Source organism: Arvicanthis niloticus, chromosome 29 (assembly GCF_011762505.2).
Source record: "Arvicanthis niloticus isolate mArvNil1 chromosome 29, mArvNil1.pat.X, whole genome shotgun sequence".
Taxonomy (NCBI): domain Eukaryota; kingdom Metazoa; phylum Chordata; class Mammalia; order Rodentia; family Muridae; genus Arvicanthis; species Arvicanthis niloticus.
This window is the reverse complement of record NC_133437.1, coordinates 20,332,625-20,355,575: the sequence shown is the minus strand read 5'-3', so window position 1 is coordinate 20,355,575 and position 22,951 is coordinate 20,332,625. Positions and strand designations below refer to the sequence as shown.

The 22,951-nt window shown below is 43.6% G+C and overlaps 1 protein-coding gene and 1 pseudogene across 3 annotated transcripts in view; one reads left to right on the top strand and one right to left on the bottom strand.

The window, feature by feature from the left end:
* The first annotated feature begins 4,921 nt into the window (after positions 1-4,921).
* Sv2c (synaptic vesicle glycoprotein 2C) overlaps positions 4,922-22,951 on the top strand; it is a 177,407-nt gene continuing 159,377 nt past the window's right edge. The window contains exon 1 of one of the 3 annotated variants that reach the window (XM_076927208.1): positions 4,922-4,940. The gene's annotated coding sequence lies outside the window, so the exon portion shown is untranslated. Of the gene's footprint in view, positions 4,941-5,880; positions 6,029-6,081; positions 6,191-22,951 lie in introns of those variants that run through there. The other 2 variants (XM_076927206.1, XM_076927207.1) reach the window with 2 other exon arrangements.
* LOC143440501 (U4 spliceosomal RNA) lies at positions 15,664-15,740 on the bottom strand (annotated as a pseudogene).

Here is a 22,951-nt window from a genome sequence, read left to right as displayed (position 1 = left end):
TAAAACTGAAGTCAAAGGAAAACTTAAGAATGCAGGAAATTTCTCAGAGTGGTGTGCAATTTGCCCTCTAAAGAAGTTTTTCAGAAGTTCAAGTTGTAACCCCACACATTGGAAAGACCCTTGGAAAAGGGTCCTTATTTTAGGAAGAAACATTTACAAAGGAACATGGAAGATTAATTACCCTCCAAAGACATTTAGGAAGGTGAGTGGAAGGCATATTGCACGTTGGCTAGAGTATATGGGCTTTAACATTGTTCACGGTCAGATGTCCTTGCCACCACAGTGATGTTGTATTACAGGAAATGACGCAGAATTATTTATAACCAAGCTGGTAAGTGATGAGTTCTGCATGTGCCGTTGGACCTCGGAGCTTTCAGCGTGTGGAGCTGGGAAGGAGGCTTTAGCCTAGAAAGGTTGTCAAATTCACTGGAGAAAGTAGCATGTGGTTTTCCAGAAAGTGTGCGGTCCCAGGAGTGTAGATAAGAAAGGCGGAGAGACAATGTATCTTTGGATTATGAGAAAGTGTCCAGGATATCCAAAGCAGAAAATCCAGACTGGAAATGCTGGGGTGGAGAACTGGAGAGGAAGCCTGGAGCCAAGTTACAGATGGCTTTTCTTCACTTAAGGGTTGGAGTCAGTTCAGGATTTGAGTGCACATAGTTCTCTAGAGAAGTACAGTCATCAGGAGAGGCTGTGTAGACAGGGAAGAAAGTCACTAGGTGATGAACTTGTTACAGTGATTACTATAAGCAGCTGGGTCCTCTCTTACTGACAACTCTCTGAGAATATTCCTCAGAATTGTTTTTTTTTTTTTTTTCATGCCTGAGAATTTCAAAATCCCCATTCTCACTGTTTGAAGGTTAATGGGCTTTTTATGTATCCCTGGGTGGCTGGGGTCAGATGCAGATCAAGCTGTCAGGAGCTATTTGGTTAGCACTTTGTCTGTGGCAATGGCTGTTTGACTTGGGAGAGTCTGCCCTTTCCTCAGAGCTAGTTGCTCTTCAGTCACTAAGAAGTTTGGAGCAGACAACTTGCCTATGCACATTTGTGTTTCTAGTTGTCTCCAACCAGTGTGAGCCTCTGCAGTGCTTTGTGTGAAGGCTCTGGCTTTGTCTGCCCAGTCAAAGCTGCTTCCCTACTTCTTCCCCATCAGCTTAGACATATTCATGCACTGGACATGTTTGCAATGACAAATTTGACTGTATTCTAGACATGCAAATAAATGGGAACAAATATATTGCGGAAAATAACTGCACTCCAACAAACGCACCCAGGGTGTATCCTCAACAGCTTCGAATGCTCCAGAATTCACCTTCCCCTTCTTCATGGGAGAGTTTGTCCCACATCAGATTCTTTCTCTTTTTAACCAAGAAAATCTCTTGTGGCCATTTTCTCTACCTCATTTCCACCCTAGCAAGAATGCTAAGTGACATGCTGCCTTCCCCTTTGCTACCCATTCAGCCAGAGGACTCTTACATGTCCTCGAATCTGTCTGGTAGGCTCTTTTCCTTGTCCAGTAGAGGAGAAAGATTCTCCCAGAACTTGAGTGTTCACTGAGCCATTTTTTTTTCTCATTTCCAGCCTTCCATCTGGACTTAAAGTTTCCATTTTGCTTGCTGAGATCCTGAAGCCATGCTGGCTTTAAGCAGTTATTTCCAAATGCTTTCTACAATTCAGGAGCTGTGCTAGATGCTTGGGATAGAACAGATGGACACATCTTTCTTGTTTTCCCAGCACAAATGAGCTTTACACTGTTCAACTCAAAATGGTAGATATTTGCAGTGTGTACTATGCAGCGGGTAATTTTACTTGGAGCTGTATATGGGGAGGTATAAGCATAAAAATGCTTGCAGTTAGAAACAAATGCTCTAACTTAAGATGGATTCTTTGAAAAGAAAGCAATTTGTGGCCCCATAATGGAAGGAAGCAAGGCTGCTTTGGCTGTGATACACCAGGCTCTGATATTCATTCATTCATTCATTCTTCCTTCCTTCTTTCTTTCCTTCCTTCCTTGTTCTCTTTCATTCTTTCTTTTGTTAGTTCTTTCTTTCAATTCGCTTGGTTCTTGCCTCTTGTGTGTGCGTTGTCATTAGATTGATTCTCTTCTGTGATTACTGGGCATTTACAAAGGGCCTGTCTGCATGCCATGTTCTTTAGTATAAATGCCTCTGTGTCTAGAAATGGAGACACCTTACTGTCATTTACAGAGCACAATGTCTAAGAGCTGAAATGGGAGTTTGGGTCTCCTCTTAGGTTTTCAGAGCTGAAGAAACCTCCTTTCAAAGCTCACTGGAAGTCCTCCATTTGCATGGCATTGGCCAGAACCATGTAACCAGTCCATGCCCAACCAGCCACTGGGAAGGAAAAAGGATTACACAACTAACTTTAACCAAGCATGGAACAGTAACAAGAGCATGGAGACATACACCTGCCCTCCCAGAACTTGGGATCTTGTAGACTGGAAGTTCTAGGCCAACTTGGACTATGTAGGAAATAGCAAGCTAACCTGTGCTACATAGGTAAGATCCAGTGTCCAAAAAAGAAAAAGATAGATGGAAAAATACATATGTAATGAGTCCATTCCCTAAAGCTCATAGTCAGAGCAGATTTCAGTTTGCTGTGGGAGTCCCAGTCTGAGCTCGTATTTTCCAGAATTACATAAAAGGAAGAAGACGCCAGTAGAGTCTGCTGTTACACCAGAGGAAATCAAGAAAGAGCAAGGGAAGACTTGCCTTCTAGTGTTATGAGGGAGGACACCGTTACAGGATAGTTCTCCTCTGGTCCAACAAGCTGCACATCTGTACTTGAGTCAAGGATGATCAGTTTAGGCAGAGAGTCTATGTAGGAGCTTAAAAAGAAAGCATACCCACTATACGCCTACTTCCTCCTAATTGAAACAATCTCTCCTGGGGAAAGGTAAGAGGATTGTAAGGATCAGGAAGTTCATATGGTTCTAAGGTTCACAGGACCCCACCCTGAAATTACACAAGCTGTAACGACCGCTGGAGCCAGAGGAGTTTTCAGCTATGGAGCTGCCTCCACGCTATGCAAGGAACTCTAGGGATCCAGCTTTCATGATCCACATGCTGAGGCGAGCTTTTCATGATACAGATGCTTTGAACCATTTTTGCTCCTGTAAGCAAACTCCGGAAACTCACCGGCTCACTAAACCAGATTTCAGTGACATCACTTTCGTGGTCTATCGTTGGTGTTCTCTCTGAGGCAGATAGATATTCATATCTCCCCTGGAAAGTCACAGAGCAATATGCTTCAACTTCGAAGAGTTTTGGTGGCGTTTTGTTTTGTTACAAAATTTAAAGGAGCTGTCTGGTAGAAAGAGATGAAGGCACAGAAGTTGCAAATCAATTGTCCTTCCAGATCAAGACACCATCTCTTTTGGCACACCCACTAAGATTTTATTTATTAGGCTCTTGTTTGTTTTTAATCAGTTATATAAAACAATATTCACATTCTTTCCCCTCTTGGTTTCCACACTAAACTCTAACACAAACAGTTCTGCGTCTACTTGGAAGTCACGTTTTGTTGTCCCATGTTTCTGAATACTCGTGTATCCATAATGTTTCAAGGTCTTCTGTGAAAATAGCAAGAGGAATGATTTTAGCATCCCTCAAAAAGCTATATTGTCAAATATGTGAGACTGTTTTTAAAAGTGAGAGAATCCCTCAATAAAATTAGGAAACTGTGGGGTGGGTTTATACGTATGAATCAGGGATGGGTGTTGGGAAGACCGACAACAGGCTGACAGAGGTCGGGTGCCTCTCCAAATATGAGTGATCATCTCTTCCAGATTCCTACCCCGCCCTGCTTGGGTACCACCCACCCTGGGGCATCTAGCAGGCATAGGCACTTCCTCTCTCACTGAGATTGTAAGTGCTTTCAACTTTTTGTTGTTATTGTTTTGTTTTTTAATTTTTTTTCAAGTAAAGGAAGTTTTGTGGCCAGTTTTGCGACTGCAGATTCTTCTGTTGTGTGACTGGCTCTCCTTCATGGTGATGGCCTCAGAGCCATTATTTTGTGTTTATTGTTACCTTTTATTCAAAACTATTTGTGGGACATTTTAGGATTTTTCCATTACTATCAGGAAATGCAAAGAACGTGCCTACCAGCCATATATTAAACCAGCGTCATAGTTTCGCATTTGTTCAAAAACTGTAATGTAAAATAACAGAATTTGGGGATACAAACATCTACAACTAGCACTCACCTAAAGTTTCTTAAATTTCCCAGAATAATTGTTTAATTTATTAAGCAAGAATGCACAGAAAGGATGTCTAAGCGAGTGGGTTAATTTTTATGCCATCCAACCATCTCACAGCACCACAGTAAGTGGTGCAAACAGCAAAGCATTTAATCAAAATACGGGAGCCAGATGGGTTTTTCAAAGACTCATTCAGAAAGTGTAGGCTCAACAGGGCCTGAGAATCCTGAGTCTCCGATGCAAGATGAGCAAGGAGGGGCAGCCAGAGGCTGAGGGCTGGTTCCATTTTCCTCTCTTCATCTCATCCAGAATTGTGGCACGCATGGACTACAGCAAGCTGGAGTTATCTGTCCCAGGCGGTCCACGTGGTCCCCACCAGCTTCTTTAGCGGGAGCCTCCAGCACCTTCCCGTTCTCAGAAGAGCCCGACTGCTCTTCTCCAGCAACCTCTACATGCATTGTTTACATATGTATCTGCGCGGCCAAATATACAGCCACCTATTCAATCTTTCAGGCTATTTCTTGCATGAACACATCGCGGGAGAGATTGCGTGAGAGCTCTGCCCACTGCAGCCTCCACCCGCGCCTCGCTCCTCCCGGTCATCATTACAAGAGTAATGATTGCACGGTGGACACAAAGCACATGAGCTCGGAGCTGCCAGGGTCTACCACACGGGGATGCCTGGATTCCCAGTTTGCTCCTTCCGGTGCTCGGTGCTCGGGTGGGTAAGAGGAGGACGATGTCCTGCCCAGCCAAGACAGAGTTGGTGCTTGGGTGTGGTCTCTCTGGGGTGAATTTCAGTTGGTATAGTCCAGCCCCAGAGCTAAGGTGAGGCTGAGATTGCTGTTTCTCGCCCTCTAAGGCATTCCTGGGAACAAGAGCAATATTCTAGCGACTTTCTCTCTCTCTTTCTCTTTTTTTATTCTTTTAAAAATGCTAAGAAATCCCCACCCCGCCCCATCCCGGCTGCTCCTTGGCCCTCCTTGGTTTGGGGAGACACACACGTACACACACACACACACCGACCGTGGAGTTCCTTCCACTGAGCCCCAAGTTTTCTCTTGAATTGTGTGCCAGCATGGAGATTCAGGTGTGTGTGTGGCGGGACTTGGGGGGGGGCGGGGGGGGGGAGATCAGCTACTCCTGCCTACTGACTTACTGAAAGCCAAGTCAAAATGAACCAGTTTCAGGCTCAGAAACAGAACAAAAGCCCTCCTTCCCCAGGCACTGGCCTCCCGCAATCAACAATTTCCTTGTGCTTTGCTGGAACCCACCCAAGGGGCCGCCAAATGAACAGCGCACAGTCACACTCGGTGACTAATTCAGCACCGGTGCCTTAAGCCCCCCCCCCAACCCCGCCCCTCCTGCTACAAACTGAGCTCTGACTTCTCCAAAAGTACCTGCCACTTGGAGCCAACCCCTACCGCACCCCTTCCCCCGCCCCAAGACCCACACCGCAGCGGCGCCTCCGCAGCACACCGGGAGCTCGCCCAGCCTTGCACAGCGCCCTCCTCCCCCGCGCGCCGTAACCCCCTCCCTGCGCATCGCTTGTACTCTCGCCCCGCCGCCGCCCGCCACTGCAGCACCGAAGGGAGGAGGCGGAGGAGGAGGACCGCAGCGTGGCCGCCCGGAGCCACTTTCCCGCCCCTCCTCTCGCCGCCGACTAGCTCAAAGGAGTCACCACTGCGCGCGCCGCAGGAGAGAGTGGCAGACCGAGGCGGCCCCGGACTGCCAGCGGAGGGGTGCTCGCAAGGCGACCGCTGCAGTGCAGACACCGCTCAGGGAAAGGGGTCCCCGGCGGCTGGAAGGGTGAGTAAGGAGTCCCCCGCAACCGTGGCGAGGGCTCGCTCCGTTTTAGATTCCTCTTCGGTACCGGGAGACCCAGCGTTGTAACCAGAGAACTTTTTGCAGCCTCCCAGAAGCGCAACTAGCGCAACTTTGCCGGCTCTGGCCCCGGGAAAGCGGCTGCAGGTGAGGCAGGCTGCCCGCTGGGGACCTGTGTTGGGATGGGAAGCAGGGACTGTCACTGAGGCAGTGAGTAACCCAGTGTTTACTGGGCTGGGGCAGGTCAAAGGTGCTCTATGTTCCGGATTCAAGGGCAGGTGGGTGGGCGTCCCCTGGCTTCTTTGGGGGTCGAGGAGGGGAAGCTTCAGGAAGGGCTGCAGAGACTATTTATTCAAAGCAGGCAGCCGGGAGCGCCCACCATCACCGAGCCATCACTGCAGCCTCTGGCTCAACTTTTTCTGCGGGGAACCCTCTGCAGACGTGCAGAGATGGTTGGAAAGCACGGGGAGCCGCAGTCGACTCTGCGGGAGGCTAACAGAAATCCCGTCAATTTTCAAACTCTTCCAAAAAAAAAAAAAAAAAAAAAAAAGCGGAAAGCAGAGAAGCGTGCCTACTGTGGCCCTTTGTAAGAATCCAGACTTCTCTGACACTGCACCTCCATCCAGCAAAACCTTATTGAGTGTCCACTATGCGCCTGGCGGCTCAGCGAAGCGCATCTAAGAGTGAGGGTTTCTTAGGAGAGGGACTGTCCCCGATGATGATGATGATGATGATGATGATGATGATGATGATGATAGCAACAATTACTACCGAGGTCTCCAATTTAAGACCAAGAGGAAATGGGACGACAGCTCACCATCTTCTCTTGGTGGACTTTTCGTCTTCAAATGGGCTCTAAAATAGAGAGTACTTTCTCCCGCGAGGCTGAAACGCCTCTGGCCAGGCGGGAAAGATTTTAGAATGCCGGGATGAACTTGGCTGGGGAAGCCAGCACCCCACCGCAGATACAAGGAGCATCTCTGTGGGCGTGCGGGAACCTCAGTCGCCACGCGCGGGGGCGGAGAGGGAGGAGCTGAGTCACCAGCTCTGGAAGTACCGCCTGGACCACTGGAGCCGGGGTGGGGGCGCTCGCGTCATCCTCTACGTGTGGGCGTGATGCAAATACAGCCCCGCAAGGAGGGGGGGGGGGGGGCGGGAGGTGGAGGATAGGAGACCCAGCCTGTCTGGGAGCGCGCATGTGTGCGTCAAAGGCTCCCGGGTGATGGATGCCCTGTGGCGCGCCCTGTGCAGAAAGCAGTGACTGGAGGGACTAGGGTGGGAGGATAGACTGCGGCAGGGATGACAGGGAATGCGGGGCAGGACAGAGGCTGCAGGCAGGCTAAGAGCTCCGCAGTGCGCCGCAGTGGTAGCACTGGGAAGGCGTTGTCTCAGCGACTAGGATTCCCCCGGGTACCCAGACGTCTTTGAAGTCTCTGAGGGATGCCCAGATATTCCTTTCACCCGCTGGAGTATCTTCCTTCCTGCTTAGCTGATTGACTAAGGAAGGGCGGGGGACGCCTTTCAGTTTACTTTTTGTCCTTAGCTGGAGTGAGACAGTTCTCTCAGACTCCACTCATTTTATGTTGGCAAGCTTCCTAGTGCTCGGCGCAATTTTTCAAGCAAATGCTGTCTTGGTTGAGTTCATCAGGCTCTCTAAGATCAATCCGTTCCTCAGGCTTTAGGCAGAGGCCTTGGCATCCAAGTGGGATTTCAGAATGGCTTAGAAAACATAGTGGCTCTTTGGTTTTTTTTTTAAACCATAAAAATTCGTGTTGAAAGCATTGCTGGCTGTTCTTGCACTCTTTGATGGAATATTAAAAATCCAACCCAGCTTAAAAAAAAAAAAAAAAAAAAAAGACCACATTCTGGGAAACCTGTATCAAACCTTTGACTGAATGAACACAAAGTCTGTAATATGTGCCACAAAAGGAATTCCTGGGGGGGTGGGGGGGATGGACTAGCAGAGAAGAAAGGGGAGAGGGAGAAAGGGAGAGGGAGAAAAGTAGTTACCAAGAAACCCAGACAAAGATCTGGCTTCCCATTTCTCCAAAGACGGTCATCGGCCGCTAGAATTTTATCTGCTGATGTGCATCCTCCATGGCAAAGAGCGGTGAAAACCAGCCCATGGAGGACTTCCTCTCCTCACAAAGTTGTGTTCAGACAGCCCTGGAGGTGTAAGAAAGGATGAAATAAACACCTTCTAGAAAAAAAAAAAAAAAAAGAAAACAGTTTTCTTTAAAAAAAAAAAATATCATAGAGATTTCCCACATTGTTTCTTAAATGAAATTTGGCGCTCAGTGTCAACACATGCAGACAGTAGTCCTTCCCTGACTCTCTAATGTAAAAGCAAATGGCGTTCGCTGATGTGGGGGGGGGGGGAGGGGCGGGTAAGAAAGGGTCTGGAGGAGAGCTGGCTGCTTTGGGGGTGAGAAGTTTGTGGCTCCACAACAGGGAAATTCGCTTCTCTGGTCTCACCCATAGATTAACCTAAGAGATTTTAGGTAAAAATGGTGATTAGTCTATTATGGTTCTTAAATGTGAATGATACTCCAGAGAGCAAGATAGCAGTTCCCAGCCTCGGAGTGATTCTTGAAAAGATGCCATCGTGTACCGCGTGTCACATGATCACCAGAAAACCCATTTTCTTAAGACTGGGAAAGTGAGCGCTTATTCGGAAATCAGTTTGTTGAAGACGACGTGTTTTGTGAATAAAAGCATCTGACCTGTCAGTGTGTCATCTTGGGCAGCTCAGCCTTGTTGTTCATCTTAGGCACCTAAGAGTAGCTTTCTTGGGCTGGTGAAACTGAAACTGCTCTCTACAATCTGTTCAATTGCTTTAGGGGAGAAGCCACAATCCACCGGTGTGTTTTCCTGGCTCCTGTTTGTCGGGCTTTCTATCTGACACAGATTCACAGAGCACATACTTGTTTCAATTCATCTTTGATTAGGTTTGATTGCAAGCATAAGAGGGGTGGGTCTTGTCCCTCTCTCCCTCCTCAACTCTATATACAGTTTCCACCCATAGCTACATTTTTTTTTTATTTTCTTTGCTTTTTACATTTTCTTTACATGCGAGAATCCAATGTAAAAATTTGCAGCAGATTGAATTAGGAGAATCTTCCTTGAGGTAGCTGAGAACAACAAGAGGCTAAGATTACTGTTTAGCTCTTGCTAGACATGTCTTAATGCTATATGAAGACACCATTTGGCTTTATCACAATCCCTGCACAGCGAGGGCTGGTTAGTGTTCATTGCCTATCATGGCAGCTTACGCTGTTGGGCAGGTTGAACAACATAAAGTAAATAAACAGATTGGTTGAATTGGGTAGTTTGCTGTCTCCTAGTTCTACAATCTTCCATGCCAAGAAACAGAAAGATAGATGGCGTATATTTTAAATTTGAATTTTTAAAAATAAACTATAAGAAATATTTTTATTAACTCATTGAACGTTGCATGAAGCTTGTTGCAAAGAAAGCGGTCCATTCACTTCTATGTTGTGACTTTTAGGGTATGTGTAGCCTAATTGCTAATGAAGCAGTGTTCAAGGCTTGAATTGATTTTAGCATTGTTATATCTTCTTCGTTTATTCTGTTGTTTCTACAATTAAGACAGAATAAATACTTTTAAGGTTTTAGTTTTACGGCTGTGTTATGAAGTGCTGCTTTACATGATACCAGCTTAAAAGCTGCATATATATATATATATATATATATATATATATATATATATATATATATGTGTGTGTGTGTGTGTGTGTGTGTGTGTATGTATGTGTATATATATATTATTGTTACCATTTTACAGCAGCTATAAGTATATTAATGTTGTTGTGCAACTATTGCCACCAGCATTAGAAATACTGTGACTCTGGGAATTAAACTCCTGGTGTGACGACAGAGAGCTACAACAGGTGCATTTATACCAAAGCATTGCTTGTTGATTACAGGAACAAATGGAAACTTGTCTTGTCACACTGTTATTTTATTTACTAAATGCAGCCAATGTTGTGTAAAGCTCATTAATTTCACCATTTAAAAAAAAAAAAACGAAATGGGAGGGGCTGGGTTGAGGACTTAGTTAGCAGCAGTGCTTGGTGTGCAAATGTGGGGCGCTGAGCTTGGAGCCTTGTGAAAGGCGGGGTATGCGCTGATTTGCATGGGCAGAGCTGAGGAAATCAGGGCAGGGGGATCCCTAGAGTTCACTGGGCAGCCAGCCTAGCTGACGTCATGAACTTCAAGCTCAACAAGAGACTCTATGTCAAAAGGAAGGCCGAGAGCGGTTGAGGGAGGCACAGAATGTTGACCACTAACTAGCTAACTAACTAACTAGCCAGCTAGTTCTCAGTCTCTCTCTCTCTCTCTCTCTCTCTCTCTCTCTCTCTCTCTCACACACACACACACACACACACACACACACACACACACGCTCTCTCCCTCTCTCTCACACATACACACAAACATACATACACACAAAAAAAAGAGAGAAAAAGGAAAGAAAGAAATGAAAAATTTTCGAATACTAGTCTCTCTTCACTAAACTTCAGTTCAAGGACAAGTTTGGGGAGAGACTGTTGCCTTGTTTAAATCCAAGTTTAAGAAAAACTGTCAAATGACTGAAGTATGACACTGGGGTGGGGCTTGGGGGAGGCATACTATAACCAAGCCCAGTTTCTGAACCTTGCTGATCCTTTGTTTCCCTTGCTGTGAAAGTTGATATTTAGCTTTTAAGGTTGTCTGTAATGATATATACAAATGCTACTAGCAAGCTATTCATAGACAGACCTTGTAATTTTAAATATATCGGTTCTACTTTGTACGCTGAGAAAAAAAAGGCTTTCTCTTCTCATATCATAGTTGTAAAAGGAAGACTGGCATTCTTTTTTAATGAATGAAGATCCCTTTTTCTTCATCAAAATTCACTCCCAGAAGCAACCAGATATTTCCTGAGATTCTAGAGAATTTAACTGTGTAGTTACAACTGCCCTGTTCTTAAAGAGAGTCCATTTCTGGACTAGTCACACCCTGAGCCTGCATCATGAACTATCCACCTAGGCAGACACACCACACATCAAATTTTGAAAGGCTCTGTGTGTTTTATTTAGTGCATTGTGGTCCTGTTGCCTCTTGAAATTCTGTGAGCAAGGGGTTACGTGTTTTTTGTTTGTTTGTTTGTTTTTTGTTTTTTTGGGTTTGTTTGTTTGTTTGTTTGTTTGTTTGTTTTTTTTTGGTTCTGGGCCCTCCTAATTATTCAGTACATATACAGACTATGCACACAGACCAGACCTTGTATGTGTAATTAGATTTTATTGTGACTCAGGCCTGTTATTGTTCAGAGATCTCATAATTTTTCCCAGATGGAAACACATCAGCAGACACCTAATTCCCGTGTTTGTTCTCTGCACTGTGCCAGCCTTCGCCTGGCTTTAAGCACCCAATGTGTGTCAGAGCTGGATGAGCAGTGAGAGTTTATGAAGCAATGTTCCAAATTCTCCTTAGGAAACTTCAGTGGATCTCTCATCCCTGTCATTGTCCCTGTGACTCTGGAGGAAATGAAGATGCAGGTTCCAGGTGTGCCTTTAACAGGGACACCGCAGCTTGCTTTTAAGATTTTGTCTTCTCCAACATTCAGGTTTGAATATCTACAAATCAGTGATCTTGGAAGGTTGACATTTTTCCTAAGAAAAGTATCTGAGGTATTTTACCCTTTTCTTTAAATTTGTCAACAGTCATGTGCCCTGGGAGCCTCGGCTGCAGGGAACAGCCAAATAGTTTGACAATTCATAGGTAGGTGACCTGTTTTGTCATTTCAATCTCTGTCCTCTTTAAAAGGCATTTTCTTTTCGGTTCCCCTTGATGCTGAGATTTGAACCTAGGACTTCATGCATGCTAAGTAAGGACTCTACCAATGAGCTACACTCCCAGTCCCAAAGTTACTCATGTTAACAGTTCTAAGTATGCCCTTCTGCCATTTTTCCTTACTTCTGAATGAGTGCACTTGAGACATGTTCTAGTGACTCTGGCCTCCTTTTTATGAGTTTTCAGTTAATGCACGTCAAACTCATTACTACTGCACTGAACACTGAAATGATCTAAGCACAGCCTTTAAATACGCAGTTTTAATACAATACGCTCCTTGGGTTTCCTATTGGCCACACAGTGGGGAAGGAGAAATGAAGACCCATGGTAGTACCCACAGTCCTTTCTCTGCCTCTTTCCCTACATTACTCATAGAGTATCAGCCTCCTTGGAATCCTCAGTCTCTGCCTTGGCTCCCTGTGGCTCTTGCTCCCTGCTTGCTTCCCTGTACTCAGTGATGTATTACCTCCCTGGCTGCCTTCACTGCCTGGACTGTCTTGGCCTCTCTCTGTGCGGTATTAATAGAACCTGCTGATGTTACCATGAGCTCTTACTGTCCTTGGGGAGATGAGAGAAAGAGTGAGAGAGCACAGGGGGCTGGTGAGAGGACACTTGAAGGGACACAGTGTTCTGTACTTGCCATCAATTGTCTCCTCTGATGCAGCCCTATTATCTTAGGATGATAGAGAGTGCCACACAAGTTTTCCTTTCAATTAGGAAGAGCTGGTTTCTAGGAGATCTCTTCATCTCCCCCTTTTAGACGTGCTCAGAGTTATCAGAGATGAGACGAATCATTAGAAGTCAATTATTGGCAGTAGTGGACAATTATAAATAGCATTAGTGTCCATCAGGGGCTGGTCAGGTCAACTGGGTCATCTAAATCACAAAGCGCTGTACAGCCATTGAAATGAACGAGGGGCAGGCATTAACAGGAGACACTTTGGATACATGTTACCATTAAAAATTGATCAAGTTTTTATCAGAAGATATGGCGTGCTTTTATTTAAGAGAAACTGAGATACATTTAAAAGTATGGAGGAATGAAGTTCAAACTGGCATCTTTGGGGAGTAAGTTGGAGAAGATCTTGGGGGTGGGAGGCAGAGAGAGGGGGAGGGATGAATTTATTGTTGTCCCTTTAGTCAGAGTTGCCCAAGATACTTCCAAAGCATTATCAGCTATTGTTGCTGCCCTTTATTTTCCACTCAAGAGGTGGGAGGTTAAGTCCCCTACTGCTGAGGACACTAGGCATGGCAGCCACTCAGAGGATCTGAGCTGGACCTGAATGTCCCCTCTCTGAAGACTCGTGGTGCCAGAAAGCTCCATGCAAGTTTCCAAATCAGGGAAGCAACCAACAGCCCAGCCCAGCTATGATACCCATGTACCACAGCAGTGACCGCCATGGCACAGTAACCTCGACTGGGGCGGTGTCGGCCACATGCCTGGGCGGTAGCCAACAGCTCTTTGGCTTAAGCCCTACTCAGCAAGAGAATGATGGTTAGTACTGGAAGCCTAGACAACTACTCAGTAGTGAGGTCATGGATCCTGGATGAGAACCTGCAAGTGTCACAATCCCTAATAACTATTCCTTCTATGCCCCACCCAACAGTTACCTAGCAACAGCCAGGTAGGCCTGGTTTACTATAAAAGGGACTATTTAGCCTCTCCCTCTTTCTCTGATTCTCTCCCCCTTTTCTCCCTCTGACTCCTTTCTCTCCCTCTCCCCTTCCCCCTCCCCCTCTCTCTCCATGTGTTCCTGTCTGGCCTCTTCTCTCTCTCTCTCTCTCTCTCTCTCTCTCTCTCTCTCTCTCTCTCTGTGTGTGTGTGTGTGTGTGTCTGTCTGTCTGTCTGTCTGTCTCTGTCTTTCTCTGTCTCCTTATACCTACATAATAGTATAATTCTTGCCCCATTCAAGGAAATGTCTTTTGGCAACATTACAGAGACCATTACAGAAAATCACAACTGATCAAAATGCAGAGCTGTGGACCTCACCACTGCAGCCCAGAACCTCAGCCCTGCTTAGTTTGTATAAGGAAGCAGGTTTATTACTTACAGATGAAAAGGGAGGTGCTCTCCTGCTGTGAGGGTGAAGGTGACCCAGAGAGCGGGTTTAGCTGGTCCCAGTAGGAGCTCTGGTGCTGCTCTGGATGATAGTTTTCACAAGCACTGTGGAAACTCTGGCCAGTAGGTGACTTTTCCACACCTGTGAGTCTCATCTGGGGAGGCTGTTTTTGGTTTTGTTTTGTTTTGCCACTCCCATGGCTCTGAGACACTAGGATTCTTGACACATTTATGCAACACTACACATTCACATTCATGGAGGTTTCCGCCACTCCCACAATGGTGTCTAACTCTTCTCTTACTTTACAGTTTCTTGATGGCACAGGAGATTGGGCAGATTTCCGTATTCTTATTTGTTATCTGCATATCTTCTTGGTTCGGTGTCTGTTCAAAGCTTTTGATCATTTTTCCAATGGAGTTTTTTCTTACTGTTGAACTTTCAGAGGTTGTTTTTGTTGTTGTATTAAACCAGTCCTTTATCAGCTGTGTAGCTACTTTTTGTTCTCTCAAAGGTCTTTTTGCAAAGCCCAGAGCATTTTCTTTAGGATGCAGACAGGCTCTTACTAAAACCTCAGGCTTTCTACAGGTCCCCAGGTAAGTACTGTGAAATGGTCACCAGATGCTTTGAAGGGGGAATCTACACTTGATGGCAGAGTCACAAGTGATGTCTGTGAGGGCTGAGATGTTTGTTTGATGCTCCCATCGGCAAACAATGCAGCTTGTCGCTCTAAGCCTCTGAGAGCATGTTCTAAAGAACCAGTCAGCTGCTTTAATAAATTCAGTTAAAACATCAGGAAAAAAGAAAAAGAAAAAGAAAAAGAAAAAGAAAAAGAAAAAGAAAAAGAAAAAGAAAGGAGCCCTTAAAATTAAGATAAAACTACTTTCTCCCAAAAAATAAAATGAAATTGACAACTGCTTTCATTCACAGATTTTAGTTATGCCACACTGGGGGCAGGGTGTGTGTGTGTGGGGGGGGGGAGTTGATGAATACAATCAAAGAGGTTTTTTGATAGTTTAAAGAAAGCTTTAAACCTTTCTCCTTACTCTATGTCAGGCATCAGCAGAAACCACACATTTCTAACATGCACGTAGTCCAGAGACATGCCAAGGCCTGGGATTTTCTTCTGCATTGTTTTAAAAACTGTCCATTCAATCCAAATGCACAAGGAAGATGTCTCAAGAGAACAGATCACTTGATGGTCAGAGTGGCTTTTATTTGTGGCATGAAGCATAACTCACACTCTAGCTGTTTCTAGGACTTGGGCTTTGTTGGTCTCTGCATCTCTGTTACATCAGTGGCTGCTGCATCATCTGGGTTAGGAGCCCTCAGGGGCTGCAGCAACAGAACAGCGCTGGGTGACCTCTTACCTTCAGACATTTCTGAACATCCTCTTCCAAGCCTGGCTGCTTCAGGGTGATAAATCTTGGTAATGAAATGTACTCTTGAGCTGCTCCTGGGTAGTTTTAAGGAAGAAGTCTTTGAACTGTAAAAACTCCTCCTTCAAAGAGGGAATCCCATCCCAAGGCTAGTAATAACCACATAAGAATAGCAGGCATTTCTATGGCTCTGCCTTGGTGCTAGAGACAGCTTTAGTAGGGCATTCTGGATTTCCTTGAGCATCCTGTTGGGTAGCCTTGTCACATGGCACTTCCAGCCTCTCTTCTCCACTCTGCCTTCGTTCACCTCACATACAACTCTAAGTCGCAAACAATATTTACAATTATCAATAATCGTGCCTCGGATAAACCTCATTGGCTGCGATACTGCCACTGCGCAAAGCTCCAAACAATATTTACAAGTAATTTTATAAAATTTATTTATTTGTTTGTATAGGACTGCTTCATTTGCATAGATGTGTGCCTGGTGCCTGGTGAGGTCAACAGAGGGTATCAGGTCTCCTGGACCTGGAGTTACTGGTGACTGGGAGCCACCATGTAAGTGCTGGGAACTAAACCTGGATCATTGGCAAGAACAGCAAGTGCTTTTACTCATGGTGCCATTTCTCTGGCTCCAAGCATTTTCAATTTATATTTAATTATAACTAAGTCCAACTTGCCAATTTGCTTTCATGGCTCGAGCTTCTAGTGTTGCATCTAAAAAGTCATTGTCAAGCTCAAGGTCAGGTAGATTTTATCCTGTGCTGCTTCAGAAAGTTTTGTAGCTTTTGTGCTTTATATTTGTGTCTATGACCCATTTCGGTCAATTTTTGTTAAGTGGTGTAAAGTCTATATCTAGATTTATTTTTCCTTTGGCGAGACAATGTCTGGTTGTCTAGTATCATTTACTAAAAATCTTATCTTGGGGGCTCTTTAGTTCATCTCTCAATCTAGGTATCCAGATCTTTTTCTGAGGCTTTACTATCTTGATGATTGTAACATTCATTGTAAGTCTTGATGCCAAGTAGAAGGTATTCTCTGACTTCACTCTTTTAAAAAGTGTTTCTTTTCATTTTCTCTAGATGTTAATTACATTATTTCTTCACTTTACTCCTCCAAACTCTCCATAGACTCCTCCTGTTCCTTTCAAATTCAAGGCCTCTGGTCCCCAGGGGTCATTTCACAAGAGAAGGCAAAAGACTGTAAGACCCACCAGAGGCTCGGTGAGCTTGCTGTGAGATTGTGTATCTGAGGAGTGTGAGCAGAGAAGTTACACCCATAAAGTCTCACCAGCATGACTGCCCGAACCTGAGCCAAACAAGGACCACAATGGATATGATTTTGTTCTTTAATGCATGCTGACATTTGGCTTCCAGTTTGTTGATGTCTACAGAATAGTCAGTGGTATATTGACTAGGTTGCATTGACTACATAAAGTTAGAAAGAATTGATACATCAGACTATTGAATCTTCTCATTTGTGAAAAGCACTAGTATTATTTTAAGCTCTATTCTTTATATTGGTAAAAGAAACAGAGTTAAATCTATTGGCCTTGTGTCCTGCAACCTTTATAACTTCATTTATTAGTTTTGATAGATCCTCTCTCATAAATTTCTAAATAATTATGTATAATTAGAGTTAATTGGATTCATCTCTTTCAATCTTCATGATTTTTCTTTTTCTTGTCTTATTTTATAGTCTAGAATCTTCAGTATAATGTTAAATAGAAATGGAAAGACAAAATATTCTTTTGTTGCTCTTGATCTTAGGAAAGGGAATTTACTATTTCACATTGAATATGGTGTGAACCACTGGGATTTATGTGGTTTTATCATTATCAGAATTGATAAGCTTCTTTTGTTTCTAAGTTGCTGAAATTTTTTAATGAATGCATGTGTACTTTATCTGATGAGTTTTGTATTCTTCTTAACAATATCCTTAGATATCAATATCCTTAGAGATATAGACTACTATGGTTTTTAGTTTCTTTTTACTTATCTTTGATGTGTCACATTTTTAAAAAGAAATATATCAATGTTATCCAGGATTTTGCCAGACTTCCTGAACAGTTATTTGTCATTACAGTTTTCTTGTTTGTTTATTTGTTTTAAGACTTCCTGCTTCTTATATTTAATTGTATTCCCTTCATTGCCTTTAATATTCAGATAGATTTTTATAAAGATTCTGGAAATTTTGCCAAGTCAAGTAAACTTATCCAGGGCCCCTTAAAATACACAAAAATTATCTAGCAACTTTTCCTGTTTCATTAGAATATGAGAGCCAGGTGCCCATTTGTTGGGGATTTGGTTTAATGCTTATATTATATTAATTAGGTTCCCCAATGTAAGACACTGGCCCCAGCTATTGGTAAATAAAGTTGCCAGTATCCAATGGCTGGGCAGGGAGACAGAGACTTTAGATTTCCCTGGCAAAGGGGTCCAGGAGGAAGGAGGATTTAGAACTGCCATGCCAGGAAAGCAGAAAGATCAGGTCTGAGAAATCCAGGACAGAGAGACTGCCAACATGTAAGAATCAGGGATCATGACCCAGGAGGGCTGCAGGCCTGGGAGAGTATGTTAGCTGTGGGGAGGTTTAGAAGTGCCTAGCCATTGAATTGTTTAAGGCATATTAAATATAAGGCTGTGGGTATATAAGGCATGCATGCGTACGTGTGTGTGTGTGCGTCTTTCATTCAGAAACATTGTGGCAGATAGCAAGGAACTCACTTTGCCACCAGCGGGTGATCTTGAGTAGCATTAATTGTCTGCTGCAACACCTGTCGTCGTACAGAAGTGCTTAAAAACTGATCCTTGCTTTTCATTGTCAACTGAATAATCCCAACAAATAACCAGATCATTAGTGACTATGTAGGATGACATATATGTCTAATTAATTTTTAAGCCTGCTGAGTTTGTAGAAATAAATTCCATTGAAGACAAAAAATACTGATGAAAATGAATTACTCACAAGTTAGTCTTAACTTTCTTCCTTATTAAACACTTTATATGTTTATAATCAAAAGATAAACACATTGTTATTTGCCATTTAAGGACAACATTTGTCTTTTTTTTTTTTTAACTCATGGGTTTTATTCCGTCTTTGTTACACATCTGTTTTTCTCACATCTTACATATTTCAGAATGTAAGAAACATAGTCTATTCAAGTCCTCAGGATGATTTTAGAGAAGCCGTTTCATGATATACACGTTGGTGTGGTTTGAAGGGCTTTTCTAACTCCCAGTACTCCATATACCTGGAATTAAGTACCGTGGGTTTATTGAGCACTGGGTAACTTCTTTTCCATGGATCTCACTCATTGCTTCCTTCTTCTAATTACCAATCTGTCTTTCCAACACAACGTATCTCATCTGGACTTTTAAAACTCTTATTTGAACTGTAGCTGCCTCCTTACTCTCTTTGGATGGGGCAAACGCTCCATTACACAACCATTCTGCAGAGAGACGGGGGTTGCTGCCGAGACACCTGGTGGATTTTTATGACTTCTTCCTAACATGCTCTTTTAAATCCTCTTATTCTTAAAGATCACTGTCAAGCAGTGTTTCCTGTGGGATTCCCTGCCTGTGTTTTCCGGGGACAGTGGGGTGCTGTGGCGTGGGGTCAATGATTCTGTATCGCTTCCAGAAGAGACTCTAGAGCAGTGGTTCTCAACCCTTCTAATGCTGCAGCCCTTTAATACAGTTTTCACATTGCGGTGACCCCCAACCATAAAATTATTTTTGTTGCTACTTCATAACTGTAATTTCACTACTGTTATGAATAGTAATGTAAATATCTGGTATGCCAGATATCTGATGTACGACCTCCACAGGGTTCATGACCCACAGGTTGAGAACCACTGCTATAAAGGGAAAGCTTAGTTACTCACCATGATCAATGAGTTTGAGGATGTGATTATTTTCCTGTCAACTGAAACTGATTTAAGGATAATTCAGAAGGAAGAATGCAGAAGGATTTGAAAGAATGATGTAGGAGGGAAGACAGGATGCTTTCTTGTGTGTCTTCTTATCTTCATGTGGAGTATTGATAAGAACTGCCCAGTCTTTATCTATGAGTGCAGGCACTGTTACTGATGAGGCAGAGTCCTCCTCTTTTATTGATAAATTTGTTACAGCTAATTGTGTTCCCAAACAAGCATTATTGTGAATCTGAATACATAATGATGGTGGGTGGGCCTTTTGGGGTGTGGATGTGTGTGCGGAAAAAGCTTAAATTGTATTCAGAGACAGTAACTAAAAAGAATTAAATCAGACAAACAAAGCCATAGAAAGGTTAACATCGGCTTCCCAGCAGGCCTGGAGAGAGAAGCTTATGATTAGTATAATTAAACAAAAGACTTGTATAACTAAGCCAAGATTAAGGGAATGTTTTGCAACAGATAAGTAATTTATTTGATCTTAATTTTTGATGGGGGAGACATTGTGCAACTTCTTGTTATCACCATGTTATATCTTGTTATCTTATTATTAATTCATTGATAATTAATATATATTAATATATATTAATTATATATATTATATATTATAAAATATATATAATTAATATATTAATAATATATATTGATAATCATAGTTGGTCACTATGTCAGACATTAGGGATAACAAACAATCTGTTCATTGAGACTCCCAAATAAGTTAGAAAATTACTGTTCATATCACACCTCATCTGATGCTTTAAAAAGATATATATTGTATGTGTACCTGAGTGATTGAGAATCTTGGAGATGTTTTAATGTTATTTCTATTGTATTTCTAGCTTGCTGTATAAGTGCCTGCGGTGTGTGTGTGAGGTGTCTTTATTCTCCCAATATTGATGGGTTGTGACATCTTCACTCACTAAGAAAGTCACAACATAGCTACAGCCTTCCCCAGGGTCTCCTGGTCACACTGCTTTTCTGCTTGGAAGGGTGGCTTCTCAAATTCACAGGAGAACTCATGACTGATTTTCAGTCTGGCTGACATACGACAACACAGAGCTCTCCTTACAACAGTTTTTCCTGTCTCTTTGACTGACAGAATTGAGAATCGAGATGTCTGCCTCTTGAAGTGCCAGCTTCTCAGGCCAACCATCATGCTGACGCTTGACCCACAGGCCAGTTGGCCTCATCATCCAGGCAGCTCAGCTTCCCCTCCAGTGATGCGAGAGGGATTTGTATAAGTTTCAGGCCATTTGTGTTTGCCCTCTCTACCCCAAACTACAGTTCTCCCTTGGCCCCGCAACATATGTGCGTCCCTTTTGTGGACCTATTTCTTATATCTCAGAAGCAATGACGTCGTGAGTTAGTAATCTGTATACACCCCAGTTCTTGAATTTGAGTCGCCCAAAGTCTTGCCAGCAAACTGCCCGGGATATTTCATTTGCGAAATGCTTGGTGAACATTTATAATGTCAATAAACTATAAAATTAGCAAGTGTTTATTATCTCTTTTAAAAATTTGGATAACCATGAAAAGAGAAGCTTTTGATAATGCAAGGCATTTACTTTTTAATCTTGGTTTTATGTAAAGCTGCATTCATTGAGTTAAACGGAGGTTGGAAGTCAAGACTGGCTATTTTTTCTTTATTGGCTCACAAACCACAACTCTGCTAAGTGAAATAAATGTAGTTTCACAGTAGACAATGAAAACTAGCATCAAAACTACAGTTACTTCACCAGTTGTTGCCATAGGAGGCATTTGCTCCTGTGGGGTAATAACAGAGCTGGAATTTAAGCAGAGTTGGGAAGGCAGACAAGTGACTTAGTAACTGTCTTTAGGTATTTAATAGGTAGATGCATAAAATCATGGCCACCTTTTCTTTTCTTCTTAACAAATTAGGATAAGTAGGTTTGAACAGATACGTGAAATATTCTTATAAAAATGTAACGGGAGTTTCAACAAAGTTTAAGATGGGTGCCACTGCTCATGCCTGTAATCTTAGCATTTCGGGAGCAGAAGCAAGAAGATCCGGGGGTTAATCCCTGCCTGTTTTACATAGCAAGTCTAGCCCAGCCTGAGGTACTCCTCTCTGGGCAGAGGAAGTATGGGGGAAGCCAGTGAGAAAGGGAGATTTCAGTCAACTTCAGTCAGCCAGCCAGCTGTCTATGCCAGGGATAGCCCATCATCAGGGAAGTGAGCCGGGAGTGATGCAGCCTGAGGTCACGAGAAGCATCTGGGTGAGGTGTTCAAAACGGGCGTTCGTCTGTACAAAAATTCAGAGTGAGAGTCGGTATAAGCCACCCACATGTCCTTGGTGATTTGAAGGCTACCACAGAACACTTGCTTAAGGCAACATTTCTCGGCCTCAGTACTGCTGACATTTGGGACCAGGTAATTCTTCGTGAGAACTGTCCTGTGAGTTGTCCCTACCCTACCCATTAAATGGATGACCTTCTTTCACTTCTTACAACCAAATAAATGTGAACAAATGCTGCCCCATTTGAACTTGTGAACCTCTTTCTTTTGCTTATGGTAGTGTCGGGTCTGTATTGGATAGGTACCGATGTCTGCTGAGCCGTCTCCACTTTGCTCTTGGCCTCCCTTCTTTGCATACCTGGGACCACTTGCTGGCCACACTCAGCATCACAGTCTATAACTGGGCAGGTTTTCTTACCCTTCAGAGATTCCCCAGATCATATATCCACCTTGGGGGCAGCCAGTGCTCATGCTGGTGTATCCCAAATGCTTTGGGCATGTCATCAAGCAGCCTCGGGACTGACATCTGAAAGGTGGAGGTCCCAGCTTCATACTTTGAAGATCTGAGTATTAATCACCCTGTTGGAGAAAATCACTTCCCTTTGTGTGAAGGGAAGATGTGACTCAAGAGACTGATCTATCCACCAACCGCAGGCTCAGGGCTATCAGACTCCTGTGCTGTTCTCGGTGGATGAAACTAGCTCTTAGCATCTAGGTGCTGGGCTAGTCTTCCCTGCCTTGGCCAAGCGTCCTGCAGCCTGCACTTTCTACAAGTGTCACACAGGGTCCTCTCTCATTCTAGGTCTTTTGGCAAGTGAAATCCAGGCTCCCTGAATTGTGGTTGTTCCTTGTTCTCTGTTCCCTAAGGTAGCTCACTTTTATAGTTTGAAAGGACTCCTGTCAAGATGGGGCTTGGTTGCAGCCCAGGGTCACATGAACTGGCATGTTCTTCTCTACTGCTGGCCTGACTTTCAGAGAAGTCACAGCAGGGTGTCCAGCCAACTGTACTCAAGGCCTGTGGGCTGGAGGCTTAACCTGGGGGCTGTACTGCTTGTCCCTTGTTCTCCAGGACCACCAAGCTCCCCTTTGGAAGAGGTTTGCACCTTGCCTGTGTCTGTAGTTGTGTTCATCGTGGATTTTCTGTTGATATTTTATTTATCTTTTTCTCAGCACTTTTTTTTTGTATTGAAAACAAATATTAATATAATTTTTAATTCTTCACCAGAATATATGAGCTTATCTCATTTTTTGTCACAGAGATATGAGTTTATTGTTTTATTTTTGAGATTATAATATAGTTGCATCGTTTCTCCCCCTATCCCTTTCTTCCCTTCAAATCCTCCAACATGTGTCGTCTTTCTCTCTTTCAAGCCCATGGCCTCTTTTTTTCATTGACTGTTGTTACATGTATATAAGTGTGTATGTT